This window comes from Engraulis encrasicolus, chromosome 21 (assembly GCF_034702125.1).
Source record: "Engraulis encrasicolus isolate BLACKSEA-1 chromosome 21, IST_EnEncr_1.0, whole genome shotgun sequence".
NCBI lineage: Eukaryota > Metazoa > Chordata > Actinopteri > Clupeiformes > Engraulidae > Engraulis > Engraulis encrasicolus.
The window spans coordinates 51,434,337-51,452,120 of record NC_085877.1 but is presented as its reverse complement, the minus strand read 5'-3'; the positions used below and the strand labels follow the sequence as shown (position 1 = coordinate 51,452,120).

Sequence of the window (17,784 nt, the reverse complement as noted above, 5' to 3'; positions counted from 1 at the left end):
CAGCCGCAAGCTCTCAAACGAGAAAGTTTCAGCAAAATCCCTGCAGTGTCCATGGCGGATGAAGTCGACCAGGTGTGTTCTAGAGGAAAACTGTCTGTTCCTTTCAGTCTTGATCGGACACAGACAACTGCCTAATCGTAGTTGGAAGTCTGGTCTGTTGTTCTAGTGTGCACCCTCCTTTATGGTTGTCTTTCTCTTCCACAGAGGCATGCCACAGAGACCAGAGTCATCTGCACAGAGCTCGGTGTCCTTGAAGAGTGACTGGTCAAAAGATGGAAACCTTCCAGACTTCAGAAGGGAAAACATATCACCTGGGCAAAGGTATGTTACGTTACTTATAGTAAGTGTGTGTGTGTGTGTGTGTGTGTGTGTGTGTGTGTGTGTGTGTGTGTGTGTGTGTGTGTGTGTGTGTGTGTGTGTGTGTGTGTGTGTGTGTGTGTGTGTGTGTGTGTGTGTTACACTGTGGCTGTTACATTGGTCTCTGTTTCATGAGAGTATCTCGTGAGTATCTACTAGTCCAGTGTTTCTCAACCTTATTTTAGACGAGGCACCCTTTCAATTCACGAAACATTTAAAACATTTCAACAAGCCGTAACATGGCATCACATCCGATACCACACAACAAGCTTAGAAAAGTAGCACATTTGGAGACGCCAAGTTGCAGCTTACTGTGGCGACCTAAATTTACTTTATTGTGCATAAATGGCACTAAAAGCAGTGTTTCTCAACCAGCACCCTGGTTGAGAAACACTGTACTAGACTAATGCTTGAGCTGGCCAAACCACAGGGCAGACTGTTGACATGATGTGTGTGAATGTGTGTGTTGTGTGTGTACTCTTAAAAAAAAAAAAAAACATGTCACCTGTGCTATAATCTATAGGGGTGCACATAACTGGTAAGCAGTTACGCATGTGCAGCAAAAATAAGCAATGCGTACTGCCACTTGGGTCACTACAGCGCTCTTGCGGACTGACTATCCCTCCTGAAAGTTTTCACGAGACTGTAGATGTTGCCAGTGTATGTTGGTGAATGACGGTAATAAGTCGAACATGTCCAAAACGTAACAGACAAACAAGCAGTTTCCTTTTCCTACAAGAGGCTGCAAGAAGTGTCTTGGCTTAAGGCTAATGATGAACGGACTAAAATCTGGTTCATTGGGTTGCCAGCCATCCCTTGAAATATGGAATCGTCCCGAGTGTGCCAACTGAAAATCTAACTATTGTCAGCGCGACGAGTTGAGCGTCCTCTCCGAGGCTCTCTCCTCCCTCCTCCATCACGCATCTTTATGAAATTGTGCTATCTGTCTAATGGCTAAGGGCGGAATTCTCCCACCAGCTTAAGTCAAAAAAAGCGCGCAACAGTACCTCCGCGCTTACTCAAGTCTGTGATTAAGCAGGGTTTACGCGGGATTTTACCAGTTGCGCACTTTGGGTGGGGCCAGGTCAAAATCAGGGAGTTTCGCATGTAAATGAATCCTAAGCGTATTATCCCGTGCACTTACGCGCTTTTCCCTTTATGCGCATCAAAGGGCTGTAGTAAGGTCAAGCGCCACTCTGAGGCAAAATGTAATATTGCATTTGATGCTCGCTTGGCTCGCATTTTGAACATTTTACAAGGTATGCTTTGTTGATGTTCCTTACCGTCAGTGTGAGTCCAAATCGAAATTCATTCACAGTTCCACATAAACATCCTACATTAATTGTGACAAAATATGACCACCTGCCCAGAGCATGTTCTCATATCGTTGAACTTACAAACAAAAGCAGGTAATTAATTAATCAGTATGAGGATCATCATGTTGTCTCCAGTAGAGATGATATAAAACCCGGAGGATCCGGTTGGAGATCCGGGTAAAGACCTCATCCGAACAGACCGGATGGCTGTCGTGCATTGATCCGCCAAAGGCGGGTCAGACGGCATTTCATTAATATGTCAACAAAATGGCAGTTACAGCGCGAGAAATTGTGAAACCGGAATATATCCTCTTTAGTTGACTACAACAGCCATTCTCTAATCTCCCTAGTATGCTGTTCAGTCACGAACATGAGTAAAACTGAACCAACTCCCGCCTCGTCATTCATCGAGCCTGTTTGATCCGTCCAGCCTGTTGTGGCCAATTGAGTCGCGGATCCCCGCTCCCTATGTGTGTGCTTCTGACTCTGTTGAGCTCTACATTTCTAAATGTTAACAGTGCTCTGTCAACGCTTTAACATCTCACTCTGTAGGCTACTCTTAGGGAAATTATAGTCTACAGACGTGACTCTATCACTCACTGCGTTACAGCGTAGGCTACAGTCTTTAAAGCCACTGCTGTCACTCCCCTCGTCCGAGTCACTCAGCAGCGGCGCCCTCGGCGACTCGGTGAGACGAATCCTGACTGAGTTGTTGGTAGCAGCGAATCCCCTACGGATCGGATCAACGCTTAAGTTTCGTTTTTGCCACAAGTGTGCGAGTTGCAAGGCAACTCGGCAGCTCCTGACTGTCCCTGCTCAACTAGACTTCTGCTCCCAAATATTTGACTTTTAGTCTTCTTAAATAAACACACACATTATTTGTTGCAAAATCAGGAACATGCCGTTTCACTGCTGCCAAAGGCTGTTCGAGTTGTGGTTGCATGTTTAGTGAGGAGAGGTGGGTCGGATCGCAGCATGAGTTTAGGAACTGTGACATTCATAAAGTGAGTTTTGTTGATCAAACTGTCTTACTCTTTGATTTATCAACATGAATTGATAAATGGAACAACAAAGGCATAGCTATTTAACGGCAGAAACGTTTTAAAAAATACATTATTATTATTTATTTTTATTTAGGCCTATTTTAAATAAGTGATCCGTGTGATCCGAGTGATCCGTCTAATCCGGATACTCTCCTTGGAATGATCCAATCAATCCGGACGCCTCAAAGATTCGAGTTAAGCACCTCTAGTCTTCACGGACGGTAACCAAAACCAAAAACACCTCGTTGCAGGTTGCGCACAAGTAGGCTAAATTGACAAGGCACGTTCCAGTGGTCCTCACAGCCACCCAAAGTATGCCTATTCAAAAACAACCTTCACCATTTTTACTATGTTGTAGCTAGGGGTGGTACGGTTCACAAAAGTCACGATTCGGTCCATATCACGGTTCCAAGGTCACGGTTTTCGGTTTTATACGGTTCTGGTTTTTTTTAATTATTATTATTTTTAAATAAAATGTATTATGCACTGGAAATGTATAAAATAAAAATTAGAATGAAAATGTAAGCTTATGGGTATGTTGACTTTGACTTCATTTAACCTAACAAGGTGAAGTTACTGAAAGAGGTAAGATATCAATGATTTTAACATGCTTCCATTTATTTCACAAAAAGGGAGAACTAAGTCCTAACTTTTAAGTTGACAAATATTCAAATATTACATACTATAACACATTTGACGTGTAAAAATAAAACAGCTACTCCTGTAGGCAATGGGACCATTAGGTCAGTGCAGTATGACTATTTTGGTTAATGACACACTGAGAACGAATTGGACTTTTATTGAGTTTTGCGCTTAGGATGAATCAGTTGCTTCCTATCATGAGCCTGCCGGCCGAGAGAAGCATAGAAGTAAAATCAGAAGTCAAATTCAATTTCAAGTGAACAAGTGATAGGGTTAAGTTATGTTAAAATGTGAAAGTTAAGGTAACAAATAATTTTAAAAGATCGTTTTTTTAGACGTGTATTCACAAGAATGTTTCAAAAAACTCCTGTGAATCTGAGCCTGTTAAAACAGTCATTTTATTTTGGTTATAGTGTTAAACATCAATGTTAACTAGGCAACATTACAAAGTCCCCCTCATTCCATCAGAGTTTAACTGGCTACATGTAATTAGGCCTACAGCTGATTGCAGTTAAGGACAGTGCAGTGAATCTGATGGATATGTTCATATCTCACATTATGCCGTCCGGAATCCCCATCCAATGTCACGTGGATATAACCTACACTAGGCTACTGTAACGTAAGTCTACTTTGCTCTGCTAATCTGTCATTTTTTGTAAATTCATGTTCATTTAGTTTAAATTGGTCAGAATAAAGGCTGGGGGCAGTCACTTGCGCTAACGTGGAGAGAGAGGGGGGAAGAAGGAGACGCTGCTGACCGACCTGCGCTTGCTTGTAGGCTACTGTAGCCTACTCAGCTGGTGCTGCATGCTGTTACATTATGCCTTTCAGTTGGCTGATAGAAATAAGTCTTTCCACACTCAATATCCTACGTAGTCTTTGTGTTTTATGCTTGTAAAAGTAGTAGGATTTTAATTGCGTCGTCCGCCGGTGGTCACTCTCTTTTTTGGGGGGGGGGGAACCGTGGGCACCGTGCGATTGTGCACTACCCCGTTCCGTGACATGCAAACCGTACGGTTTCGGTTTGTGACGCAAACCGTACCATCCCTAGTTGTAGCCACGACATTAAGTAAAGGGTTTTTATTTCAACTCCTCCACTTTTGTGATTTATTGGAAGTCGTGCATACCGGTATGTGCATGTAACCTATTAAACTTTCTGAACTGATGCCCGAGATACAAAACCACCACATACTGAGGTAGGCTACAGGTTGTCCTATCTGTTTTTGTAAGACACAAAATATTTCCGGAATCTCATTACAGCTAAACATAAAAAGGTAGGCCTACATATTAGAGCATGTCTTTGGCATTCGTTTCTGGTCTCTATTACACCCCATCAACTAAGTGTTTAAGTCCTGGCTTGGCATTGCATGCCCATGTCCAATTAATTCCCATGTCTGTGACAGAATATAAAGTCTCCGTTTTTTCATGACGATCGATTTCCTTGTTCATTCTTCAGCATGCATGTAGCCTAAAGCCGGGCATAAACTGTGCGATATTTTCACTCGTGGGTCTTAAGCTTCTGCTCACACTGCACGATGGAATTTCACTGTTTAAAAGTTCACAACTTATGACTCACGTCCTCACACTACACAAGCCGACAGTCGGATGCGAGCGAAATGCTTCCACCGTACGACGCGACAGGCATGTTTCCCCGGTCTGCAGAGGAGGGAACATGCGCACCTGAGGTGGAGATGAGGTCGCGCTCAACAGCGAATTGCACGGCCCTATTCATTTGTGCATGTGAAGTGTCAAATCGGGTCGTAGCACTGCTTTAACTGTGCGATTTACGCACGAGCCACGACCAGAATTTCAAACCGTTTTGATTTTCTTGCGACCCTGCGATTGTACGATCGTGAGGCGAAATCGCTTGTCGTTACCCCATGTACACTGCACGATGCGAGACTCACGATTGACCTGCGATTGAGCAAGAAATCGGCCCGACTCTCAAAAAGTCGTGCGAGTGCCAAATCGGGGCAAAATCGGGGCAAAAGTCGCACAGTGTAAGCCCAGCTTAAGTGTAATATGCTGACGGACAGCTGAGATCCACATATTTCCAATTATATTAATGTCACGTTGCTGTACAGAGAAGCGGAGAAGCACTTTTAAAAGTCAGCAAATAGGCCTACTATGTGTTTGTTTAACTGTGGGAATGATCAGCATTTTAAATCACTTTTTGATTTCCGGAATTGTCCAGGCAACACGCCAAACTCCATTTTTAACAAAACGTTTAATCATGTTTATTATTTCAATCAACCTGTTGCGCACCAAAACGCTCAGCTGAGTTCCCGCCAAAGGGACACATCGCGTTTCCATCTCATTATCTCACCTCCAATACTTGCCTTGTGTTTGTGAAAAGGAGCGGAGGTTAGATTTTGAAACGCTTTTGCAAGAGTACTTTTGGCACGTGGTTTTAAATTCAAAGTTAAAGTTCAGTGTTGGATCTCAATGGACTGCCGAGGTTTTCACATGGTTGATCAGAAAATCCATGCTCCATAGTTTCTTTGTAGCCACAACTGATGAACTTGGCGGAGACTCATCCCCCCATTTAGCATACATCACGCCTATGATGGGCTACGTGCTGTTTTTCTGAGTTAAGCGCGAGGGGTATGGCGACGTTCCAGAGGGGAGAATACGCGCAAGATAAGACCGCATAAAAAATGCGTGCATAAAAACGACTTAAGTGGAGACGGGAGAATTCCGCCCTAACTGAGCAGAATGGACGCAGATCCCCGTAACTCTGATGCATAGAAGTTAAAGACTTAACACTAATGCACGCGTGTGGCTTCTTAAAGGTAGGGTTGGAGATCTTTGAAAAACGGTTCCTGTGAGCTATATTTTTGAAAATACACAGCCCGCCTCTCCCTTCAGCCCTCCCCTCAAAGCCACGCCTTCAAAACACATGAACGCGCATGCAGTCTGTCAAGTGTTCGGATTATCCCGGGAACCCACGAGAGCTCACGAGGCGGGGGGGCGGGCTAGAAGCCACGACAAATCGACTAGCCAAGCTAACTTCCAGCCATGGCACTGTCTCCGGCTACGGTAAGAATGTTCAACATCACAATAAACGCACAGGCCGTCATGGTTGCCATTTCAAGAAATATTGATGACAGTAGATGTATACTAGATTAGTTATTGAACTTGACTTGATACGTGTTACTTAGATATCTCATTCTAACTTCCTAACACTGATGACAGATGCTATACCGTCATCCCTAGACAGTAGTTCTAGCCAGTAGCTACAGTACTGACACATGGATTTATTTTGACAGATGTGTACAGCAGTATACATTTTACTATTGTATTTATATATACCCGACACCACAATCCGTAGTGTTTTAGGCTATGACATTTCACTTGGGTTGTCCCACGCGCAGACACAGGGACAGGGGAGTAAAGAAAAACGCTTATGAAATGGTTTTGGCTGACTATATTTTCATATGCTTTAGACCTTCCACGACCACGAGAGCTCCAGCTCTGACTTTCCTGGCCCATCACAATCATAACGACCTAACAGCCCAGTAGGACCTATGGCCAGAGATGGAGGAGGAGGAAGATAGACGCAGCAGAGGTCGGGGGTATTGATTAGGGAGACTCCAACAGAATTGACGCCCTGCTAAATGTACATTCATCCCACAATAACATTATGTCCTGCTGTATTCCTCCAGATGTGTAAGTATTGTAATGGATGTTATCACAACAGATGTACTCTATATCGCAACACGAGTAGGCTACACGAGTACACCTGTTGTGATAACCATTACAATATTTCTACTCCTATGAGTAGTAGTGTGATATTACATGGTTGTAGGTACACAACACCAGTGGTAGTTCAAGTACATCCATAAAAGCCCATCTACTTCATACATCTGTGTAACCCCTGGCACAACACCAGTTTGTAAGAAATTGTCTGAAAACGTTGTATGCATACAATTGGCACATCTTTATTTATATACACAATAATGATTGCTTATGTCCATATTGGTCTTATTGTCAATAGAGTTATTTAGTCCCCATCATCAAATAGAAAATGCACTATATAAAATGTATTTATTGCTTTGCAGGCCTTGATTCAATCATTGAATTTGAAGCAATCCCATCGGTTACTGCAGCGTGCCCTAACCCGTGACCCCAGTTTGATGTTCGACCTGGCACATGACATCTGGTCCTCAGTCACAGCCCAGTAGCACAACCAACCTGGCGCCTCTGCGCAATCTGTAAGGAGATGCCCATGAACATTGAAAGGAAATGCTGTGGTGTTCTCAGTTTTGATGGAAGACTTTGGGCTGATGTAGGACCAGGTGAGAGAAACGGTCTCTTCAGGCATGCAGCCTACAGACAGTATGGGGCACTTGAACAGGGCTGATGTTGTAATACAAAGTACAATACCCAGGATTAGCCAGGGTTACAATATAAAAGGTTTATACAGAGTAAGTACGGTATAAAACACACAAATCGGCAGTGTGCAGAGTTTTATTATTTTTCATTATCTGTAGGAGCATTCATCTGTACATTTATACATCTCACCTTTTTGGTTTGGAACCACGTTTGTCTTGTATTGTTTTTTTTCATACATAGAAAGTAAATGCAACCTGTCAAATAATCTTCTGATTGTGGTTTTGTGGAATATATAAATTATGTAACCATGCATTTTCAGTCAGAGAATGAATAAAAACAAATCCACACAGTCAAATTGTGTCCACCAATATTTACTGTCATTGAAATGTATGGACAATTTAAACAATGTATTACACATGACACTAGATACATTATTACTTTATACTATATTTACAGTTGTCATTACCACACAAAAACTCTGGGAAGGTGGGTAAGTGCAGCAACTGTGAAGGGCCTAGTCTGAGGTTGGAGGCGTCTGTGCTGTAAAAAGATAAACAGAATTAGAAATCACATATCTGACAGTAGCTCCAGTGACATTTTAAATGTAAGTAACCTGGGTTGTTGGGGCAAGGACACCAAACATAACTCCTTTATCTGGGCTCACCTGGTTGTGAGTGTCTGCGGTCAGCCATCCCTCTTAGGGTAGAAAGTCTTCTGCGCAGGACGGTGCCCTGAAGGTTGACGTTCACAGTATGCAGCCTTCATGTCCTGGAACTTTTATTGTGCAATTTTCCATATCTGAAACAAGCAATGTGTTAGACTATATTAGGGTTTCATTACATCAAATTACACAGCAGGGTTTTACAGGGTGTTGGCTACAGTCCCAGGACCAAAGTGGACTTGTGTGCCTTGCTCAAGTGCACTTCAGCTGTGGATGGAGGTGTAGGTAGGGAGAGGTAAGGATGGGATTTCAACCTGCTTCTCTCTGATCTTAGGACCACCTCTCACCATCAGGTGATGGCTGGCTGCTACCTCAAATTTCATTCATGGCCCAAGTTATGTTCTGTAATCAGCATTGTTTTTACCTTACACAAATAAATGTAAATGCATTCAGCACCATGGGGGGCTGTGAAGACCTTTGAGAATATTTGCAGAACTACATACTGAATTGAGCCATCCGCCTTTCTCTTGGTTGGTGTGTTGAGATGGTGACTGCAGTCCAGGCTTCTTGGATCGGAGGAGAAAAGCTGTAGCTTTTACTGGCATAAGTATGTGGTTGTGGAAGGACCCTGTCTGCTGTTGACCTGAGGGAAAAAAGAGCACAAATTGCATATTAGCATAGAGCCCATGCTTAGACCATAGACAGATAAATCATCTGGCACAATCTGCATGCAACCAACAGAACCTAGAAAGAGAAAGATTAGCAGCAATACACAAAGGGGACAAGTATAGAAAAGCATGCAAAGTGTTCTGATAAGGTGCATGGAGGTAGTCTGTGTTGATTCCAGCAACCTCAAAGACTGAAAAGTGTCCCAGTGGGTTGAATTGAAAACTTGGCGCGTGCACGCGCACACATAGGAATATGAGAATTTAGTGCAGTGTTAAACATCTCAACAGGCTGGGTGCCGCAGGGCCCCTCAGGGGTGCCGCGGAAACGTGGCTGATAAATAAATTATATAACATAAAACATATTTGTCAAAATTGATAAGTTAATGTTAGTCAGTGGAATCTTTGATCTGCCATTTACGCACAATAAAGTAAATATTGGTCACCCCAGCTGCAACTTTGAACGTAGGTCGTGCGACTAGGTTGTGTGTCTCCAAATGTGTTACTTTTCTAAGCTTGTGTGGTATCGGATGTGATGCTATATTACGGCTAGTTGGTTTGGGGTGCCTTGAAATTTTTCATGAATTGAAAGGGTGCCTCGCCTAAAAAAAAGGTTGAGAAACACTGATTTAGTGTATCAATTACAACTACAGGATCTGTTCGCTTTTGTCAGATAGAACCATTGTTTTTCAAAGGCAGATCATTCCAAAAAGGATAGTAGTATCTGCAACTGGACGAAATTACACCCACAAACATGAATAAAATAAACTACCAGTGTGCGGTGATTCATTCTTCATTTACTTGGCAGCCTTGATATGTTGTGATACAGGAGCAAGGAACAGCTATGGAAAACACCACAACCTTGGAATGGACAAAGCAGAACATTTCAATATAACCAGGGTAAAACAAATAATGTACCGGCATCTCCATGTGATCATTCAGTGTAGCCATCACAATAAAGATCTGCCGTGTAGCCGTCATGGTCATTAGGTGGTATTTATCAAGTGCAAAACTACTGTCTTCTCAAAAACGACATCAGCGAGTTAACATTATACTCACAATCATGTAAACATTTGAAAACCCAAGGCAATCTATTTCGCAATGCTGGAGCGACGAACAGGTTGTGCTTGTGCTTGCTACTATTACCAGCGTCATACAACAGAGACGTACCAAAGCAAAACATGCAAACGATATATTTTTGTAAACCACTAGAAAGACATGTAATGGGCTTTGCTGGTCAAAGTAATGTGTGCGTAAACATGGTAGGTTACTTACTACGGGGTGAATCCGTATTCAGTTACTGAACGCGGATGGAGAAGGGGTGCTTCCGTCCTCCCAGCTGGTTTGTCTGGCTCGTTCGCACAACTAGTAGCAAAACACACAAGAGTAACCGTCTGAGTTACACATAGCAATTCTGAAAACGTGTTCATGTGCACAGAATAAATGCCACAGGGGGGGAAAACACAAAAAATAAAGCGATTGAGGTAGCAGCTATGTTAAGCAAGGTAGCAGCTAGATATGTTGGAGCTTGAGCTAATCCTCTGACCCCTCTCAATGGATACTTGCTTAAAAAAGTGTCCTAAACCAATTCACAAAATATTATACAGACAAATATATTACCTCACCTCTCGATTAGAAATATGGTCACCAAAGCGTATTTGAAGCCGCTGCCGTAGCCGACATCTGTGTCCAAGAGTGTCAGGTCCCATTTTCCGATTTTCAGCCCGTGTTGGAGTCTGGTCTTGCGAGTCTGATGACTATAATACAAGGGANTATGTTATCCTGACATGGTTAGTCCAGTGTTCCAAAAGCCAAAGTTCTTCCTGTAGCTCTGCAAAAGCCACCAAAGTTTCCAAGTAGCTCAGCCTGCTGCTAACTCTCGTTACCTTGCTACTAGCCGAGTGGTGATGAGCCTTGTCGCGTGTGCATGAATGATGGGGGCGGGGTCGGTCAAGTTCACGAGTCGGTGAACGCGCAGGGAGGAGGGGTGAGTGCTGGGGGTTGATGGACGTGTCAGAAACCAATAGAAGTGATGATGAGTATTACTTCTATTGGTTGCCGTTTTCTTCTGACTACGCCCTCTACACTGGACCAAAAGATTTCGTTTTTTTTCCAAACACTCTATTTCAAATGGGTGCTATGGCATCATGAGGAGTTTTTCAGATGATATGGTAAAAAATGTGCCAGAAAAACATCTCCTATCCCACCTTTAAATGCACATCATCCCTGGCCAACTCCACAACCCTTTTTCGTCAGCTCATTCACACCCACAGCGGACACCCCAACCAAAAATACTGAATCAAACAAAGATATCGCAAACCACGCCCACTCAATGCAAAAGCGTGTGCTCAAGTTGGGTCTCCTAAGGGGGCGTTGTCCCCTACTTCTTCTTCTCTTTTTGAGGTGTTTGCACAAGACGTGTGCTACCGCCATCTACAGCGCTAAGGGGACTTCATTGATTCACAACCTCAGGACTCCGAAGGTCTCCTAACCGAAGGTCTCCTAAAGGGGCGTTCATCCGACATAAAGTGGATACCGGAAAGGAAACAAAATGACGCTTCTTGGTTACATCCACTTTCTTTGCCCCAACACTCCCGTCTGTGCATCAGATAGAGCAATAAGAATGACGGCGAAATCGTAGTAGGCCTATGACCACGCAGCTATATTTCACTGGGCTCAACAGATGTGCATTAAAAAATGTGTAGCTGTCGCTGAAATGTGTACCAATTTATTGTTGCATTTATATATTTTTTTTTTTGCACATTATTTTCTTGCAATATTTTTGGTTTAATATATTTGTATATTCTTTTTCTTTCTATATTTCATAAATAATTGTATAAAAATGTGAATTAATAATTTGATGTTTAATGGTGACGTGATGACGTGCACAGGTGGTCATGTGACTAATTTGATAAGTGATTGGGAAGACGCGTGTTCAGTCTTTTTGGGCCTGCCATGCTCATGGAGCAAGACGTGTGCAACAGTTGTCCGTAAAGCCCTTTAGCAGCTCCTAATTTTCCGGTCAGAAGGCGCACACGGTATGTTAACTGTATTTTCTGTGTATTTTGTGTTTTATTTCATGTCAAATATGCTGTAAGATTTTGAATGTTAAGTTTCATGAAGGCCACATGGACATTCACGGACTGAAAAAGATATTGGCCTTAAGACATTCATTTGCTTGGCAAGATGACGATGCTAAGATTGTATTTTTATTTCATTTCAGTTTTTCACGGTGCTTCGGTACTTTGGTGTTTTGTATGGTGTATGAAGAAATTAAAGTTTCCTGCTTGAAGAAAAGAAACATCACTCTCATCGAGCATCAGTCGATGCGTGGCTTAATTCTGGCTAGAAGAAAAGCGTTAGGGGCAGCTACAGTGAAAAACGTGTTCTCCGAGGGGAGTGAAGAACATCCTTCGAGGGGAGAGAAAGACGTGAAGTTCCAGGCCAGTGAAACCGTCTGGATAAAGTGGAGAAAGCGTCGAGGAGAGAAAGGTGTCTCTACCGAGTGAAACGCAGCATTCACCCGACGACAGCGTGCTCCTTCAAAAGCCTCGAGGTGCAGCCTTCGATGGATGGAGGTGAAACCGCGGCCGATGGAGGAAGATTTCGCATGGTAAGCGCGAGACCATCGATGGAAGGACAGCTCGGCGACCCGCGAGAGGGAACGGCTGTCGAGAGAGAGAACAGCGGGCTGCGCAAGTTTTCCTGTGCTTTCCTTCGCCTGCGTTTCGAGAGCGTTGGCTTGGCGGGGTAGGCCAGCGCGAGGATCTGCCTACTGGCTCTTGCATCTGTTCTGCGAGGTTGCGCGCGCTGCAGACCAGCGCGGGAAGAAGGCACAGCGCAAGAAGACGACGGTGCACAGAGTACGGTGTTCATTTTAGGACATCATCAGGACATTTCTGCTGCCAAGTAAGCCTGCTATTGCAATGGAACAGGTATATTTTCCAACTTGTTTTTGTTGATTGAAATGGACAGATTGAACTGAATATTTTTGCTCCTTTGGTGAAAAAGAAAAAAGAGAGAGAGATAAAGGAGAAGAGAAAAATGTTGCATTTTGACTACTTGTAACTTGAACAGTGTAACTTGTTTTCTATTTGTGAATGTGTATTTTCATGACTGTTCCTTAGTTGTGGTTGAGTAGTTTATACTACATTTAAAGGTTTAATATTTTCACTGTTGTATGGTAATATTCTGAGCAAAATGGAGAGCAAAAACGATACAAGTGTCCTAGAAGGAGTAATTGAAGCTCTGGAAATAGAGAAGACAGACTTAGAGGAAAAATTAAACACTGAACTTGAAGAGTCAGAAAGACAGGGCATTGAAGAGCGCATAGCTGAAATTGATGCAGATCTTGAAGTTCATAAAATAGGGCTCGAACCAGTCTGAACAAACATTGAGGCGGTCTGAAAGAGAAAGGTATCAAACTGAGAAAGGGGTTCAATACATACAACAGGAGAGCTCTAAAAAGGAAAAGAAGTTCATGTATGGTTATGTCAACTTTAAGGCTGAGGTTCAATTTATCAGGACCAAATTAAAGCAACAGTGCACTAAAAATGACCTAGGCGACATGATAAAATCCGTAGGTGTATATGAGCCAATACTAAAGCAAGAATATGATTGCTTGCGCACCATGACCACCCCATCTCCAGACATCAGGAGAAGAATGGATAGCTGCTCTGCTGTGACAGCAGAAATAGTCACACTTCTAAAGACACGCTACGCAGAATCAGACAAAGAGTTCAACCCCGACACAGTGAAAGAATCACTCTTAAAATTGCTCGACAGAGATGACGCCAAGTCAATATACGGTTCAACAGTGTCAAGAGCTGCAGGGGGCAGTCTGCCTGGTAGCCAGGTGTCACAGAAGAAGACGGAGGTGGCAGCGCGATTGGCTTCGAAGCGTGCTGAAATTACAAGGGAAAAAGAAATATCCGAACAAAGGAAAGAGGTGATAGCCCAACAAGAAAGGTTAAAAATGATGGAAGATCAGAGGGATATTGAGGTCATGGAGGCTGAATACAATGTATATGCTGAAGAGGAATCAAAGATAAATGCTGAAATAGGAGAAAGAGAAAGAGTCACATTGCCTCCACGCCAGCTTCACACACAGCATAACAGCTCTCCACCCATTCATGCGCCCCAAATTCACTCACGCTTGCCTAGCGCTGAAAGCAAAGCAGCCCCAACTTCCAATGAGACCTTGCTGGTTGAAGCCTTAAAACAGTCCCTGGTAATGACTAGACTACCAGCACCAGAGCCATTCACTTTCACAGGAGACCCACTCAAATTCACAGAGTGGCGCACTAGTTTCAAGGCGCTAATTGAAACAACTTGCACAAACTCAGCGCACAGGCTCTTCTACTTGAAGAAATACATCAGTGGAGAAGCACTTTGTGTATTGGAAGGCACATTCTACAGGAGCGACGAAGAAGCTTACATCCAGGCATGGGAAGCACTGAATAAACGTTATGGCCATGCGTTTGTTGTTCAAAGAGCATTCCGGGGTAAGTTGAGTAGCTGGCCTAACATTGGACCCAAGGAGTCTCTGAAGTTGAGAGAATTTAGTGATTTCCTCATTTCTTGCAAGAATACCATGCCACATGTTTCTGGTCTAACAGTGTTAGATGATTGTGAAGAAAATCAGAAATTGCTGCAGAAGCTACCTGACTGGTTAACTACACGCTGGAACCGGATTGTGAGCAAAGCATTGGATGAAGGAAAACCATATCCTAACTTCAAGGAGTTTTCAAGCTTTGTGGCAGAAGAAGCCCGTATTGCATGCAACCCAGTCTCATCCCTTCATGCACTGAAAAACAATGATGAGAAAGCTGGAAAAGAGCAGAAGCGTCCTAAGGCCAACACTTTGGTGACAACAGCTAAGATGCCAAAGGAAACCTCCTCTTTGAAAGGTCCTAGTTCAAACTCACTGGGTTCTACAGCCAGCCTGCCTGCCACTCAACCACAAAGGCCCTTAGAATGTGTCTGCTGCAAAGAAAATCACTTCATCTACAAGTGTGAAAGATTCGCAGCCATGCCTCTTGAAGACAAGAAAAGGTTTGTGATCAGCAACAACATGTGTTTTGGGTGTCTTAGAGTCGGCCACATTGCCAAAAAATGCCGAAAGAGAGCCACTTGTAACATTTGTAAGCGGAATCACCCAACTCCACTCCACGAGGATCTTCCTCAACGTGAGAAGCCAGAAGTACCATCACAAGATGAAAGTTCTGCCACAAACTTTTGCAATGTGAGAATGGACAGCGGTGATCGTACTTCCATGATTGTCCCAGTTTGGCTTTCCAGTGCGGCAAAGAATAGCCCAGAACTCTTAGTCTATGCATTATTGGACACACAAAGCAGCAGTACGTTCATAGACCAGGATGTCTGCCAAAAAATTCAAGCTCACACAGAACCTGTGAAGTTGAAACTGTCAACGATGACTGACAAGAGTTCCATTGTGAATTGCCACAGAGCTGTTGGACTGAGAGTGAGAGGATATCACTCACAAGAGAGCATTGAGCTACCACCAACGTACACCCAGGAATACATTCCGTTGGAGAAAAATAGTATTCCAACAAGTGAAACAGCAAAGAGGTGGACTCATCTACACAGCGTAGCTGAAGAGATGCCAAGCTTGTTGGACTGTCCAGTCGGACTCCTGATTGGCTATGACTGTGCAAGGGCTCTGAAACCACAGGAAGTGGTATCTGGAGAAGAACATGAACCTTTTGCAGTCAAAACAGCATTAGGCTGGAGTATCGTTGGAGCTACAGTGCCTTGCTCTAGCACCAACAACGAGACCAGATTCTGCCATCGTGTCTCCGTGAAGGAGCTTCCGCCCATCACACCCGCCTCAGTGATTAACCCTATCCAGACCGGGCTTTTTTGGCATTCCTGGGACCGGGGGGGGGGGCTCTTTTGACCCCCCCCTCATAACTTAGGAACCGAATGGCGTATGACCACCAAACTTGGAGGGGATGATCTTCAGCCATTAATCTCTGATTGACATAACTTTGGTGTCATTACTGGGTATTATGACGTCATTATGACATCATTTCCTGTTTTTATTGCCCCAATTGTCACCGAATTGTATTTTCCATCTTACTTGGGTAATGCACATCAATTTTACTTATTATGTGCATCAGACCACTTCAAATGTTCACAAGGGTTTCTGATGCTCATGAAAATGTAAAAAAAATGTGAAAAATTACTTGACAAAATCACGTCGTAGATATGGCAAAGCGGCTTCGGTTTCATATAACATTGCCGCAAGCAGTCAGTCCTCACCAACAGGATGCATTATTACCAAATTTGCAGGGCATGATCTACATAAGACACACAAGCAATGAGAAATAAAAAGAAGAAATAAAATTGAGGTGAAATGTGCATTGGTAACGATAAAAACAGCTATTTGATTATAAATGTGATGACGTCGTCAAATTAGCATACATTAGCATACATTAGCATAAATTAATGATAATTTATTAAGCTAATATTATATTAGGTAATGTTATGATAATGTAATGGAATAACTATACCATAAGTAGTATGCAATAAGGAGGGTACACTGATGAGACTTAGATCAGTGATTTTTGGTCAGACGTACCTGTCAGAAAACCGTTGCCATGGCAACAACAAAAACGATAAACCTAATCTTTTGGTATCACATTGTAGCCAACTTCATTTTAGGAAAAGTCACCAAGTTTCGTAGTCATAGCTTAAGTCATTCAGGAGTTACATGACATCAAAGTTGTTGCGGGCACTTTTAGCAGCCCTCCCCCCCGGTCTGGGTAGGGTTAAGGCACTGGAGACTGACTTTCTTGATACAAACTCAAAAGAAAAGACAATATCACAGGAAGACATTCAATTTCTGCACATATTGAATGACAATGTCAGGCACAATGAAGCAGGACATCTGGAAATGCCACTACCATTTAGGGCACGTCCTCAGTTGCCAAACAATAAGCAGCTTGCTACAGTGCGCCTGAAACATTTAAAAAGAAAAATGGAGAAGAATCCTAAGTACAAAGAGGATAATCAAGTGAAGAGAAAATCCGAAGTGCTCAGGGAATTGTTCAGAAAAAATCTTGAAGGTGCTCTTTGGTGTTGGGGAAAAAACAATATCTTGTCAAAAAAGGGAGTCCAAGGCACTCTTCTTGTGGAAAAATATTAAAAAGCCTTTATTGAAACATGGCTAAAAGTTTTAAAACATGGGAGCAGAGACCCACGCGTTTCGGCGCAAGCCTTCTTCAGGGTAACTGCTCAAACAGGAATTCCTAATGATATACACCTGCCAAGCACAGGTAGGAAGTCACATGAACCATTTCCCAGGTAAAAATTACATGCAAGAGCCACTAGGTGGCCACACAGGTGTCAAAAGCCAGTAAAATGGCCAGGTAGAGAGAGAGAGAGAGAGAGAGAGAGAGAGAGAGAGAGAGAGAGAGAGAGAGAGAGAGAGAGAGAGAGAGAGAGAGAGAGAGAGAGAGAGAGAGAGAGAGAGAGAGAGAGAGAGAGAGAGAGAGAGAATCACATACAAGAGCCACTAGATGGCCATACAGGTGTCACAGGCCAGTGAATGGCCAGGTAGAGGGGAAAAAAACATATATACAAACAAAAGAAGATACATCAATAGCCACTAGGTGGCAACCGGCTTAGATAAGGACAGCTACCAATACTAGAAAACCACTTATAAACTGAGAAATCATTACAAAAAAGGACTAAAATCAATTTCTTCATTCAATCCTGGGTATGTCATGGCCTGCATAGTG

The 17,784-nt window shown here is 43.2% G+C and overlaps 1 long non-coding RNA gene and 1 pseudogene across 3 annotated transcripts; one reads left to right on the top strand and one right to left on the bottom strand.

Moving 5' to 3' along the window:
- LOC134437273 (NLR family CARD domain-containing protein 3-like) overlaps nucleotides 1-17,784 on the top strand; it is a 53,293-nt pseudogene that overhangs the window by 9,960 nt on the left and 25,549 nt on the right.
- LOC134437288 (uncharacterized) lies at nucleotides 7,441-10,722 on the bottom strand. 3 transcript variants are annotated; one of them, XR_010032379.1, is made up of 6 exons: nucleotides 10,295-10,471; nucleotides 9,792-9,880; nucleotides 8,858-8,997; nucleotides 8,358-8,491; nucleotides 8,160-8,233; nucleotides 7,441-7,570 (listed from the first exon to the last, which is right to left on the bottom strand). It is a non-coding gene; the product is annotated as an uncharacterized LOC134437288 (long non-coding RNA). The 3 variants fall into 3 exon arrangements; XR_010032377.1 differs by lacking the exon at nucleotides 7,441-7,570 and adding an exon at nucleotides 10,645-10,722 and having other exon boundaries at nucleotides 8,134-8,233; nucleotides 10,295-10,384; XR_010032378.1 differs by lacking the exons at nucleotides 7,441-7,570; nucleotides 9,792-9,880 and having other exon boundaries at nucleotides 8,134-8,233; nucleotides 10,295-10,465.